General features: G+C 38.6%; 1 long non-coding RNA gene across 1 annotated transcript in view; it reads left to right on the top strand.

Moving 5' to 3' along the window:
* Positions 1 to 15,281, top strand: part of LOC147371170 (uncharacterized) — a 97,321-nt gene that overhangs the window by 76,571 nt on the left and 5,469 nt on the right. The window lies entirely within an intron of this gene.

Genomic DNA, 15,281 nt, shown 5'->3' with positions numbered 1-15,281 from the left:
GTAATTGGAAAATGCCCTAATACTATAATTGTTTAGAAGTAAAGATGCCAACAAATATTAAAGTTAGATTTAATTATAACATTTGTTTGTCACATGAGCTCCATTGAGTCAGTTTATTTCAGTTTCAGTCAGTCTATTTCACTTTTCAAAATTTACCAGAAGCCCTTCATAAAATGTCAATCAGGGCTACTAGATTACTAACAAGGATTGCAAAATTTAAGCCCTCTAGTGGTCAACACCATATTGATCAATTTTTAAGATTGAAGGTATTCTCCAAAGATAAAAAATTACTCTAACTTATAAAAATATTTCCACCAAAAGATGACAGGTTACTATTTATGTCCCCTAAACAATTTACTATGTTTGAGGTGAGTAATTCACTCTATCAAAAAAAGTTGTTGAATACTCATGTTAATTTGTTCCTAAAATCATATATTTATCTCTATTATAGTAAAAAAAGAATTGAGAACCCAAGATAATTTATCAATACCTCCTGCCTTGAGTGTGGGTCCAATATTTTAGTAACACAATAAGTTCAATTTTTTATCATGTATATATCATATAGGCTTTAGGACCAGATATGAACACATTATTTATATGTGTGGCTTAGAGGAGCTAATCAATATTTCTAAATTTCAGTTTCTAATAGCTTTTTTAAAAACATAGATAATAATATCTACTTTATGAAAGTGAAGTCGCCCAGTCGTGTCTGACTTTTTGTGACCCCATGGACTGTAGTCTACTAGGCTCCTCAGTCCATGGAATTTTCCAGGCAAGAGTACTGGAGTGGCTTGCCATTTCCTTCTCCAGGGGATCTTCCCAACCCAGGGATTGAACCCAGGTCTCCCACATTGCAGGCAGTGCTTTACCATCTGAGCCACCAGGGAAGCAAAAATTATGAAAAAGAAACAAGATTAAAATGTATATTTTGACTAGTGTACTGTATGGAACAGAACATTTGCTCTTCAAATCTCTAAAAGAATCATGGTAGTGTTACCTTTGAGTAATAAAGGAAAATTAAGATATTTCTCTAATTTCTTCAAAAATCATACTCTTACTGTAATTACTTGATTAAATCTAAACTCAAGTACATTTTATGTGTACTTAAATAATAATTATTCCAACTTTTAAGTTGTAGATGACTTAATAAGATAGTTACCTTCTTTCAGAATTCTATGATTTAAGTTTTCAAGTTTAACACACTTACTAGTGTGCCATGGGGTGGGGGGCTGTGCTGGGCCTGTGTTGCTGTTCGTGGGCTTTCTCTAGTTGCCGCCAGCAGGGGCGATAATCTAGTTGCGGTGTGCAGGCTTCTCATTGCAGTGGCTTCTCTTGTGGAGCGTGGGCTCCAGAGGATGCAGCACAGGGGCTCAGTAGTTGCTCTGTGGCATGTGGAATCTTCCCTCACCAGGAATCCAACCTGTGTCCCCTGCATTTGCAGGTGGACTCCCAACCACTAGACCACCAAGGACACCAACCATTGTGCCATTTTTTAAAAGCAGGACTAAGTCTCAAGGACTAAAGGCAATATTAGATGATTTTTTTTATATTACTATCTATAAGTCATTCTATATAATTAATTTAAATGAAAATGAGTAGTAAAAAGGGATTGACAGTATTAATATATGGAAAATCATCTGATTTCTCTTAGTTCTAGAAATGTAAATTGGCTTTCTGATGAAATTATGTACTACTTTATTAGTTATATTTTACTTATAAAATATCCTTGGTTCATTATGTGACTGAGTATGTGTAAATACTATAAAAATAATACAACTTAGCCTTCATTCATTTTCTTCCCCCAAAGAGAACATAGACGTTTTTACTTATGTGGATCAAGCAACCATTTATCATATTTCACTGTAAAGCCACCAGGTTAAGCTTCAATATTCTTCATGTGTAAAGCTAAATATCTGTTCCTATTTTCTAGCTCCATCCCTTTGCCAAAATTAGATCTTAAAAATGTCTAAAAGCAATTCTCCAGGGTTCTACTTATAAAAAAAAAAAAAAGGAAATAAGATTGTAAGTTTGTCATTGCCAAATGAAAGATCAGTTCAGTACAGTTGCTCAGTCGTGTCTGAATCTTTGTAACCCCATGAACTGCAGCACGCCAGGCTTCCCTGGAGCTTGCTCAAACTCATGCCCATCGAGTCAGTGATGCTATCTCAAGTCAATTTGTTTCAGATTATCAATGAATGATTCTTCAGTGTCTATTTTATGCAATAATTTTTAGTACATTTATGTCCCAAATGTTACATGGGGCATGCTTATTATTTATTATTCATTATTTATCTGAAATTCATACATTGTTGTTGTTCAGTCATTAAGATGTGTCTAACTCTTTGTAAGCCCATGGATAGAAGCACACCAGGCTCCCCTGTCCTTCACTCTCAGAGTTTGCTCATATACACTGCTCATGTCCATTGAGTTGGTGAGGAAATCCAACCATCTCATCCTCTGTCATCCCCTTCTCATCCTGCCCTCAATCTTTCCCAGCATCAGGATTTTTTCCAATGAATCTGCTCTTCGAATCAGATGGCCAAAATATTGGAGTTTCATTTATCTGAAATTCATACATGGGGCATACTTATTCATTACCTGATATTTAGTAAAATTAAAATTTAACTGGTGGGCTATATTTTTATTTGCTGAATCTGGTAACCATTAGAGGAAGACAAAAATTATTTTGGAGGAAACATACAAAACAAATATTTCAAAACCCGCATCTTATATTTTAATTGAAGAATCAATGGATCTCCAGTCCCCTAGAAATGCAAAGCCAACCCCTGAAGAATTTTACATATGTGGAGAGAAGAAAAGGACTAGTTTTGCTCCAAATCTAGATTGTTTCTGTTGCTCCTGGCATACTTTTAATTCTGATATAAATCTCATAAATAATTGACTCAGGAAATCTCTGAGAGTTAGAGGGTAATGGGCAGTCTGAAATGTAAAAATTTAGAGGTATTGTGGATAACTGCCCTACCCACCAGAGACTAATTCACAGTTTTAAAATATACATCCTTACCTTCTAAATCATAGCTAATTGAACCAGCAGTAGATGACACATTCAACTGAAATCTCTTTACTAGAGATTTGTAGTTTGGATTATATTTTCTTTGTGTGACTGGACCTGAAATATGCAAAGCCGAAGCATTTGATGGGGTCTGCACTTACCCATTGGAGAAGGCAATGGCAACCCACTCCAGTACTCTTGCCTGGAAAATCCCATGGGCGGAGGAGCCTGGTAGGCTGCAGTCCATGGGGTCGCAAAGAATTGGACACGACTGAGTGACTTAACTTTCACTTTCCACTTTCATGCATTGGAGACAGAAATGGCAACCCACTCCAGTTTTCTTGCCTGAAGAATCCCAGGGATGGGGGAGCCTGGTGGGCTGCCATCTATGGGGTCGCACAGAGTCGGACACGACTGAAGCGACTTAGCAGCAGCAGCAGCAGCAGCCACTTACCCATATGCTGCCTTTTAGAAACTAGAAAAAGTCACCCTTTTTAGGACAACTCAACCCTGAGGGTTCACAGCTTGGCTAGCAGAGCTAGATTGTGCTTTCGACTGTATCCAACGCTGGACACCTTTGTGTTGTCAGCAACCTATACAATTTCATGTGATTGCCTTGCCATTTTATGCCATGCGAAATAGAATATATACACAGAAAGATGTATAAATGAGAGATGGAGTATGAATACTGCTAACTCTTTGATGGTTTTTTCATTTCTAAATTCCAAACTTCTCTGGGACAAAAGTTTATTCCTATTGTGTTTTGTAAAATATCCTTGAATTTGTGTAATAAATTCTTCCATTTTGCTTAAGATAGTTCAAGCTCATTCTTGACACTTGAAAAGAGAAAATTGTAATTAGTTACATAAATAATGGCTTTAAAATAATATCTTAGGAATCACTGATGCAGTCTGATAAAATTCTGGCAATAATCTGTATTCAACTGACATTTGAATACACCAATGTGCCTTCTTTTTACTTCTGGATTGATCTTGGCTTCAGAGGCTAACAGATCCTTCAGTGAACAAAAAGGATTGCCTTCAATTTCATCCAGAGTGAATTTAATTTTCATTAACTTCCTATGCATAATAAGTTCCTCAGAGTGGACTATAGACTGTACTGCTTGATATAAATGCCTTTTCTTTCATTAGAACAATCTATAAACATAAAATTGAAAGGTGGTAAAGAAGGAATCAGAAGTTTTATATAAAAACAGTGTAATGACGTGAAGGCAAAAAAGAATAGAAACAAAGGAATAAATAACAGCAAGAATGGAACCACTTGATTTATTAGTAAGACCTCTCTGGGAAGTAGCGTATACCTCACTAGCTTTTTGTTTTGTTCTGTTTTGTTTCATTTTTATAGGGTGGAGAAAACCTCTGCTTTTTCATAAACTGTAGCATCTTGAGTCTTCACAGAACCATGTTCATAGACATATTTACTTCCCTCCCAGGTGGCCAAATAGGGAGTTATTTATTTATTTATTTTGTGCTGTCTTTCTGTTATTTTACATGAGAGGCAAACTCACTCTAGCACATGGGTAATTACAGATAATCTTTCATATAATCGTGTGTTGACAAGCATCCATTTTGCACATTATCCAGAGGATGCCCCAGCCCTTGTTAATTGTGAGGTAGACAGTTTTCCTTCTTACAGTGACAATCATGGTTTGAGTATAAATAAACACATGGTCATTAAAGAAATTCAGTTCAGTTCAGTTCAGTCGCTCAGTTGTGTCCAACTCTTTACGACCCCAAGGACTGCAGCATGCCAGGCCTCCCTGTCCATCACCAACTCCTGGAGTTTACCCAAACTCATCTCCATTGAGTCGCCTGATGCCATCCAGCCATCTCATCCTCTGTTGCCCCCTTCTCCTCCTGCCCTCAATCTTTCCCAGAATCAGGGTCTTTTCAAATGAGTCAGCTCTTTGCATCAGGTGGCCAAAGTATTGGAGTTTCAGCTTCAACATTAGTCATTCCAATGAACACGCAAGACCGATCTCCTTTAGGATGGACTGGTTGGATCTCTTTGCAGTCCAGGGTACTCTCAAGAGTCTTCTCCAACACCACAATTCAAAAGCATCAATTCTATACTCAGTTTTCTTCACAGTCCAACTCTCACATCCATACATGACAACTGGAAAAACCATAGCCTTGACTAGATGGACCTTTGTTGGCAAAGTAATGTCTCTGCTTTTGAATATGCTGTCTAGGTTGGTCATAACTTTCCTTCCAAGAAGTAAGCGTCTTTTAATTTCATGGCTGCAGTCACCATCTGCAGTGATTTTGGAGCCCAAAAAAATAAAGTCTGCCACTGTTTCCACTGTTGCCCCATCTATCTACTATGAAGGGATGGGACCAGGTGCCATGATCTTAGTTTTCTGAATGTTGAGCTTTAAGCCAACTTTCTCTCTCCTCTTTCACTTCCATCAAGAGGCTTTTTAGTTCTTCTTCACTTTCTGCCATAAGGGTGGTGTCATCTGCATATCTGAGGTTATTGATATTTCTCCCTGCAATCTTGATTTCAGCTTGTGCTTCTTCCAGCCCAGTGTTTCTCATGATGTACTCTACATATAAGTTAAATAAGCAAGGTGACAGTATACAGCCTTGATGTACTCTTTTTCCTATTTGGAACCAGTCTGTTGTTCCATGTCCAGTTCTAAGTGTTGCTTCCTGACCTGCATACAGATTTCTCAAGAGGCAGGTCAGGTGGTCTGGTATTCCCATCTCTTTCAGAATTTTCCAGTTTGTGGTGATCCACAAAGTCAAAGGCTTTGGCATAGTCAATAAAGCAGAAATAGATGTTTTTCTGGAACTCTCTTGCTTTTTCGATGATCCAGCAGATGTTGGCAATTTGATCTCTGGTTCCTCTGCTTTTTCTAAAACCAGCTTGAACATCTGGAAGTTCACAGTTCACATATTGCTGAAGTCTGGCTTGGAGAATTTTGAGCATTACTTTACTAGCGTGTGAGATGAGTGCAATTGTGCGGTAGTTTGAGCATTCTTTGGCATTGCCTTTCTTTGGGATTGGAATGAAAACTGACCTTTTCCAGTCCCGTGTCCATTGCTGAGTTTTCCAAATTTGCTGGCATATTGAGTGCAGCACTTTCACCATCGGGGAGAGATTAAAGAAATTACCACTTCTTGAATCTAAGCTAAGAAATTTAGAGTAGGTTACAGTGACTTAGCAGCAGCAGCAGCACAGTGATATCTATTTTCTTCTATTTTTACTTAACCTCCTTCTGTATCAATAAGAATTCTAGGAGTAAGTTTCTTAACTTCATGGGATTAACCTTTAATTTTTTCCTGATATACAGTAACATATAAAACAAAAATTTAATTTTTAACCAGTTATTATCTGGTTTATACATGTTTGTAGTGTCATGTATTAAATTCTCAGAACAGGCTTTAGAATTCAAGAGACCTAAATCAAAGGATAGCTCTATTTGCCTCCTAAGGTGTGACCTTATGGAAGCAAACATCCCGTTAATTGAATTGTTTGCCCAAATGTATACTAGGTATTATATAATAAACCTTACTTTTCATGATTATTGAAAGTATTAAAAACAATATATATAAAGTGGTTAGCAAAGTGTTTGGCACATTGAAGACCCTAAATAAACAATAGTCATTATGGGACAAATGCAGATGAGCCTGAACATTTATTTTAAGGTCTCATTTTTTACCATGGCCTCAAATCCCATGGATGGAGGAGCCTCGTGGGCTGCAGTCCATGGGGTCGCTGAGGGTCAGACACAACTGAGCGACTTCACTTTCACTTCTCACTTTCATGCATTGGAGAAGGAAATGGCAACCCACTCCAGTGTTCTTGCCTGGAGAATCCCAGGGATGGGGAGCCTGGTGGGCTGCCGTCTATGGGGTCGCACAGAGTCGGACACGACTGAAGTGACTTAGCAGCTTAGCAGCATTTTTAATGGCTTCCCTGGTGGTTCAGTAGGTAAAGTGTCTGCCTGCAATGCGGGAGACCTGGGTTAAATCCTTGGGTTGGGAAGATCCCTGGGAGAAGGAAACAGCAGCCCACTCCAGTATTCTTGCCTGGAAAATCCCACGGATGGAGGAGCCTGGCAGGCTACAGTCCATGGGGTCACAAAGAGTTGGACGTGGCTGACTGACTAACACAAACACACATATTTTTAATATAGAAGATGAGTAATCAAAATCATAGAAGACTGGGGAAAATGGGCTGATGATTAGAGGAGAAGGCTCAGTGGGTAAAACAGTCCTATGATGCTGGCTTGTAAATGGGAAGAAATAAATCCCTACAGGTATTTTTAATACAGATACTCCTAATATAAAATCTACAGGCTGTGATAATGTTGGAAGTGGGAACTATAAGGAAGAAATCAAATGATACTCCAAGGATTGATTTTGAATAGTGGGGAAATGGTACCATTAACATAAATTGAAGCTTTGGGAAGGATACACTTGGGCATCAAAGCATGAAGTGAGATATAAGGATGAGCATTTCTGGAGAGCTATGGGGCTTGGGATCATGATTTGGGAGGTACCTACATGGAGGCAAGAGTCAAGGGCTTTAGCAGTGTTATCCACTCCAAAGTAGTGGGAAAGGCCTACATTTAAGGAAAAAGAAAACAAGAAAAGAAGAATAGGCAGAAAAATGAATGATGAGTAGCAGTGAGAAAACCAGAACTAGAATTGAAGAGGTCAAAGAAAGGCAGTTTTAAGAAAATCTACATAATTGGTTATGTAGATTCCCATGAAGATGATGCTTGGGTCAAGTTGCCTGGATTTAGTCACTGGGAAGGGGTTAGTTTTTCAGGCATGTCCAACTCTCTCTGACTCCACAGACTGCAGCCGGCCAGACTTCTCTGTCCATGGGGTTCTCCAGGCAAGAATACTGGAGAGAGTTGCCATTTCTTCCTCCAGGGGGTCTTCCCAACCCAGGCATCAAACCTGGGTCTCCCACGTTGCAGACAGATTCCCTACAATCTGAGTCACCAGGGAAGCTCCAGTCACTGGGAGTCCTTGGTTATTAGTAGGACCCTCAGAGTGATAGAGACACTACCAGATCACGTAGACTTTAGCAGGTGGCAGTGGTCACTGTTGATAAAAGACCTTTAATATGGCTTTACCAGCCTGTTGGAAGAGCCTGAATTGAAGTTCAGGAAGAAGACCTTGGAAATGTGCTAAGGAAATGAGATGGCCTCCAAGGATTCTTCTTTCCAACATTTCCTTAGGAAAGGGGTTTCCCTCTAGTCACTGTAATATCTAGTTATGATTTAGGATTTTTTTTAAAACATTTAATTTTATATTGGAGTATAGCTGATTAACAATGTTGTTTCAGGTAGACAGCAAAGTGACACAGCTATATATATATATATATATGTATACATGTACCCCTTCTCCTCCAAACTCCCCTCCCATCCAGGCTGTCACATAACAAAGACTTAGGATACTATCATTAAATTCCCCGTCTTAACATTTAGTCACATTTGCAGATATAGCCTAACCTGGATTAGCCCTGAGGTTAAGTAAGAAACTAAGTTGAGGAATGAGGGTACCAGCGCCAGGAAGAAGCAAAACTGGAGATGAGACCTCCAAGAGAGAGAGGAAGGTTGGGCTCAGCCAAAATTCTGCAGCGGGAGGTGATAGCTACATAAGCAGTATGTTTAGAAAATGAGTCACCTAGCTCTCTGGAAAAGCAACTGTTGACTGGTTAATATTATTTGACACTTGGGGATTGGTGTAGTTAATTAGTGAAGCAGAAAATTCAGCTGCTTTTCCCCTGAAGCCAAGTGACTTCTGTAGTCCATTTGTTCTTCCCACACTGTCCCTCTCCTTAAAGAGCAGCCAGTCCTAAGTAGCTAAGTATTTTCAGAGTTAGCCATTTGAAAAATATAAAATATATGTATGAGTGTCTAGCTGTGGCATGTAAAGTAAAAATAAATAAAAATATGGAAGATAACATATAATGATTAAAAATACAGGCTCTGTGGCTCAGCTTACCTGGGTTTGATTCCTTATCTTACTTGTCACTTCCTCGAGACGAACAGATCTGTTCCTGTTGACTCATTTGTAAAATTAATGCAAAAGAAAACTATCTCAGAGAGTCATGAGTCATGGTAAATACTCAACAGATGCTACCAATTAGTATTTTAGACACTCTTGAGAGTAAAACTTGAACTGGCCCTTGTTTCTAGTGAGAAGTAATGTTATTTAAATTAGTCCCATTTTTTCACTCATAAGATGAAAAGTATCATTTGTCTTACATGATTACTGTGAAACTGTACCATGGAAGGAGTAGTTATTACTATTCCTCCATCCATTTTCTCCATCACCGAAACAAGAAAACTTTAAGGAAGAAACCACAGAGTTAACTTTTTTGATTTTGGAATACATATTTCAATTCCCAAATATATGCACATTCAAAAGTTTTATCTCTTTATAACATTCATTACTTTTATTACACAAATGTATTCAATGAAGAAAAATTCCAAAATATTGGGAAAAAATCATTCATATTCTTATCCCAAAAGATAAGCACAGTTAAAATTTAGAAGGTTGTCCTATGAGAATTTTCTCTCTCTCTCTATCTATTTATCCTTCCAAACAACCAAGCATATCACACTGGGGTTAAAGTAAAATCTTTAGTAACTTGAATTTTTAGTTAATATGTTGTGATATTGTTCAATGCCAGTACTTTGCTGCAACATAATTTAATACTTCATATGTTTCATTGTATGACTAAGCCAATGTTTGTGAAACTACTTCCTATACTTTGTTGTTGAGTTCCTCAAAATATCTTCAGACAATCTGTTAATAAAGTACTCCCAACTCATTAAAATAGGGAGAATACCATCTTGACAGGGCCTTAGCAGTGTTTCAGAAAGAGGTACTTAGAGGTGAGATATTTATAGGATTTGAGGTCTGGCCTGAAGAGGTATAAGCAATCTTTCAAGAAGGGAAATGGAGAACTGGGCAAAGTTTAAAACTGGTGGATACTGTGAAATTAGTCTGGACAACTAACCTGATGATCAAGCTGCTTGATTAGGACAGCAGATTAATGTTTCTAAAAACTTGATGTGAAGAGAGTTCCTGAAGCAGTCTGTAAAGTTATTTATTGATTTATAGGGTTGGACATGACTGAGCGACTTCACTTTCACTTTTCACTTTCATGCATTGGAGAAGGAAATGGCAACCCACTCCAGTGTTCTTGCCTGGAGAATCCCAGGGACAGGGGAGCCTGGTGGGCTGCCGTCTATGGGGTCACACAGAGTCGGACACAACTGAAGTGACTTAGCAATAGCAATAGTACTATATTACCTAGCCAGAGTTTTCCTAAAACAAAAAATAAAACCTAAGTCACATCAATAAATTTACATATTGTTAACATCAATAGCCTGCAGTTTTGTCTAATGCATATTTACACAGTTGATTTCAATTATCAAAGTTTTTATTTTTTAATTAGTTTTCCCTATACTCTAGTTTCTCTTCAGATCATATAAATCTTTCACCTTTTTAATATTACTTTTCTCAAGTATGTTTTATATATCCATTTATTTCTATTATCACTAGTACCACCACCTAAATCCAAGCCTCTACGTTCCTTTACCTTGCCTTGTAAGCTGATCGCTTTCAACTGCTAACACTCTTCCTCCACAAGGCAGTCAGAATGAATTTATGACACAGAATGTCACTTCCATTCTTAAAACCTTTTCAGTATTTACATATTGTTCTTCATATGGTTTTAAGTTCCCCACGAGAGCCTCTCTGACCCACTCCTATGGCCTTATTCTGTTCACTGCAACCTAATCCAATAGACCTCTTTTGGTTCCTTGAATCTGTGGTGTTCCATCTCTTGGAATGCTTTTCCCTGTACTTTCTTTTATATAGTTAATTCCTACTTATCCTTCAGATCTCATTTTGCTCATCCTTCTCCAAGACAAATATTATACATTTCCATAGCTCCCTATATTCTTCCTTTGTATTATTTAATTTTTTTACAAATAATTAATGCCTATTTGTGATTTAATGCCTATCTCCCCGACTCAAAAGCAAGCCCTATAAAAGCAGGGACACTATTTACTTTGCTCTACATTACATCCTCAGACTCTCTGGCCCACTACACAAACACACAATGTGTAGTATAAATGTTTCTCAATCAGTGGCACAAGGCTTCACGTTTATGCTGCAGGAGTTCTTTGTTTTGTTTCCTGTGTGCTTTGATAACGCACCCAGCTTAATTGCCTTCACCTTCAAAAACACCTTTTCACTCTTAATTTGAGGGCATGTCTTCTTTGTTAAATGAGCCAAATAATTGTGAAAAGAAGTGTTGTTCACAAAAAAGCTACTAATTGAAGCTCTTTTTTTTTTTTCCCCCACAGATATAATAAAGCATTGAAAATGGGAGGTTTTAGAGAGAAACGTGCCTGTCTCTTTGCAGAGTATTGCTATAGCTTCCAGATATTCTAAAAATATGTCCTTTTGAATGAAAATAGGACTATGTGTGTATGTAGTAGGAAGTGAGAAGGGTAAACTGGTTCTTTTATTAATATTTCTTTTTTAACTTGAACCGTATAGATACATGTTCTGACTGGAGTTGGGCCATTCTGTAACAAAGCTAACTCTCAGTTATCACACTAGTGGAAACTAATATGATGTAGAAAAAACAAAATATGGTCATAACCCAAATCACCTATTTCCATTCATTCATTCATTTGTAATTTTACTCATAATCTTTGAATTATAGTGATACTTTCTATCTGTCCAGGACTTTTGATTTTAAGAGTTTTATTTACATACTTTGTTTTTGATATGGTAGACCAACCCAGAAAAAAAAAGATAGGATCCTCAAAACTCAGCTCCCTTAAAAACAGGAAGTTTATTTCTTTGATCTAGAGCAGAGTTCTGGGTTAGCAGCAACTCAGCCCTTATGCTCAGGGACCCAGGCTGACAGTGACTCTGCTGTCTTCAACATGATGATTACAAACTGCTATCAGAATTAGTTTAAGTCATTTAGGAAACGTGAAGAACATTAAAGAACATGCAGAGGGGGCAAAACCTGGAGTGACATACATCACTTCGGCTCACACATCTTTGCCAAGAACATCATCTGGAGGCAGGGAAATCTGGAAGATATATTCTGCCTATGTGTTCAGATCCACCCATGTTTCTGTAGAAGGAGAATAGTACAGATTTTGGTGGGTAGGTTTGGTCACATGCATTATCTCATTGAGCAAATAGATTTTTAAAGCCTCTTCTCTTTCTGCTTTTTGAAGGAATAAATGAGCATGTCAATCAAGCTCTTGAGAGAGTCAATTCCTAGGCAGGTTGATAGGAAGTCCAGGGTCCCCAAGAAGGAGAGGGGGATCTGGAACTCTCAAAGAGGAGATAGGGCTCTGAAATTCTCAAGGAGGAGGAAAGGACAAATGCCTTTTTTCCCTCTACATTCTTTAGTCTTAGACACCTAAAACATTTTTTTTTTTCCTTTAGGCCTGGAACTGATGATTAAACCACAAACAACTAAGTTTAAATTCTGTATTAAGGAATATACAGGGCTTCCCTAGTGGCTCAGATGGTAAAGCGTCTGCTTGCAATGTGGGATACCCGGGTTCAATCCCTGGGTTGGGAAGATCCCCTGGAGAAGGAAATGGCAACCCACTCCAGTACTCTTGCCTAGAAAATTCCATGGATGGAGGAGCCTGGTGGGCTACAGTCCATGGGGTCCCAAAGAGTGGGACACAACTGAGTGACTTCACTTTTGAAGGATTATACAACAACAATGTATCCTGCTTGAGGACAGTTTCTCCTTCCTAAAATCCTTCTGGCTAATCCTGTTAACTTAAAATGTAAAATGTGGGAGTGGGTCTAGTCAGCTCTTTACAACCTTGAGACATTCTTTTGATTTATTATAATAACCAATTATAAAGTATATAACTCCATTGCTTAGACTAGCGAGGGGGGCACTCTCCAGCCCCTCTCTGATGTCTATGTCAGAAGCGTTCTCTGTCCCTTTTTATACTTTAATAAAACTCTGCTACACAAAAACTCTTGAGTGTTCAAGCCTGGTCCCTGGTCCCGAAGTTAAGTCTTATTCTTCGGAGATCACAAATCTGACATTGTCCACTGTAAGCTATCACTCTGTGAAGCAAATAATCAGAGAGATAAGAAATATCAGATGCCTAGATGATCTAGGAAATGAATAAATAGTATCTGAATAATAAATTATAATAAATAGTAATAAATTAACAGGACCTATCATGCAAATGGGACATAAATTATTGTAATTATACAGGGTTGATGGTAGTAAATTGAGTATATTTTACCATCTATTCTGAGTCCAGTTTGTGTTGTCTATCTGATATATAGCGTGCAGCAAATCCTTGGTGTTGTCCTACATGATGAAAAAAGAAATTTCAACTTTTGGCAAAGGTAACTTCAGGTTTAAACCATTGATTATTTGAAAAAGTAAAGTTTTGAAAATGAAGAATGTTGGAAGAGATGCTACCTTCCTCTGAAGATATTTAAATTAAAAGAGTGTCAACTTAAAAAAAAATCACACTACATGAGTTTACGTTTTATTCAGGGTTTTACTGCAGACTATAGCCAAGGAGAGAGGTCTGAGGAACTGTTCCAAAGAGGTAGGAAAGGAACTGGTATACATATGAATTTGGGGGCTAAGAAATACATACGGTTGAGGATGTGCATGCGTGCTAAGTCACCTCAGTCGTGTCTGACTCTTTACGACCCCATGGACTGTAGCCCAACAGGCTCCTCTGTCATAGGATTCTCCAGGCAAGAGTACTGGAGTGGGTTGCCATGCCCTCCTCCAGGGGATCTTCCCAACCCAGGGATCAAACCCACGTCTCCTGCGGCTCCTGCATGGGCAGGTGTGTTCTTTACCACTAGTGCCACCTGGGAAGCCCATAGTTAAGCAAACATCTTGGCAAAAGATTACTGCTAATTACAAAACAGACATCTTAGTGATTTTAGTGCTTTTCTATGTATGGGATGATTTAACAAGGGAGAACATTTTCTGGATCATAATAGACTAGTAGGGCAGACATCCTAGAGGATTTTTAGGTTTTTAACAGGGCTTAATCTAGACATAGCACATGAATGGCCTACCAACAAAATCCTTGGCTGACCTAAGAATAAGCCTTCCTAGCACCACTGGACAAATCAGTCACTAAATGCCTCCCGAACCTTGGTTGAATTTACGACCTAAAGGAGGAGGATGGAGAATGTGAAGGGAAAAAGAATGCAGGGCCTTGCTCATCATCCAGTTGTATAAGGCTTAAATCACAACCCACTGTAGTGGCCTGCGGGCAGTGCACCCTGAAAGGAATTCAGAATGAAAAACAGGATGAAGCTCTGTGTGCTTTAGATGAATGGGCCACTAGATAGTTAGATGCTTATCAAGGTGAATTTCAATGAGCACAAATTAAAGCAGTTAGGAGATTGTTTTGGCAAACTGGTTAAGAGATAATGATGGTTTGGTCTAGAATGCCAGTGATAAGAAATGAAGTGCAGTGCATAGATAATTCTAGGAATGTTTGAAACAAGGTATGGGACAGCGACAAGAGAGATGAATCTATGAAACTACCCAGGTCCCAGCCAGAAAATGCATGATAGAGTGTACTAAAGATTTGGGCCTTTTTTTTTTTAAAGAAGTTGAGCTAATATGTTGAGTTAATAATGGTATCCACACTGAGGATACATTAGATTTCTTTAGTGTGAATTCACTAAAGGGTGACCTAATGCCTTAATATGAGTGAGAAAAGTTGATGGCCTAAAAGAAAGCATTTACAGTGGGAATGACATGAGGTGTGTGGACTCATGATTGGCTGTGGGAGGAAGTTAGAGGGACTGTTACAGGCGACCCTCAAGTTTTGCTGAGATATGGAGGAGGTGCAGGTAGAGAGGGAGTCTGGGAGATTAATCAGAAATAGAGGCAGATTCTCTGGAAGGAATTTTCTAAAGGGGACTGGCAACACACATCTGAAGCTCTCAGAGAGGTGGGAGTTGGAGATAAAGATTTCAGTCATTAGCATTTTGATATCTAGCAGACTTGGTTTTTCCCTTTTTCATTTTCCATGTGCCTGAAAGCAAGGAGAGCCCTACTTGACCCCTTGGGAGTTTACATCCCTTTTTTCTCCTTTCCCCCACAGCTGGTGGTCAATGACTGCCTGGTGAAGGATCAGGAGAGTCCTCGCCTGAAACACTCCAAGCTGCTGGTAGATCAGGCTGAGCCTCGGACTTTGCTGAAGGCACACACTGGGTTTTTT

This window comes from Bos grunniens, chromosome 6 (genome assembly GCF_055505025.1).
Source record: "Bos grunniens cultivar Pamir isolate PY7600 chromosome 6, Bosgru_T2T1.0, whole genome shotgun sequence".
Classification (NCBI taxonomy): domain Eukaryota; kingdom Metazoa; phylum Chordata; class Mammalia; order Artiodactyla; family Bovidae; genus Bos; species Bos grunniens.
This window is presented reverse-complemented; position numbering and strand designations above follow the sequence as displayed.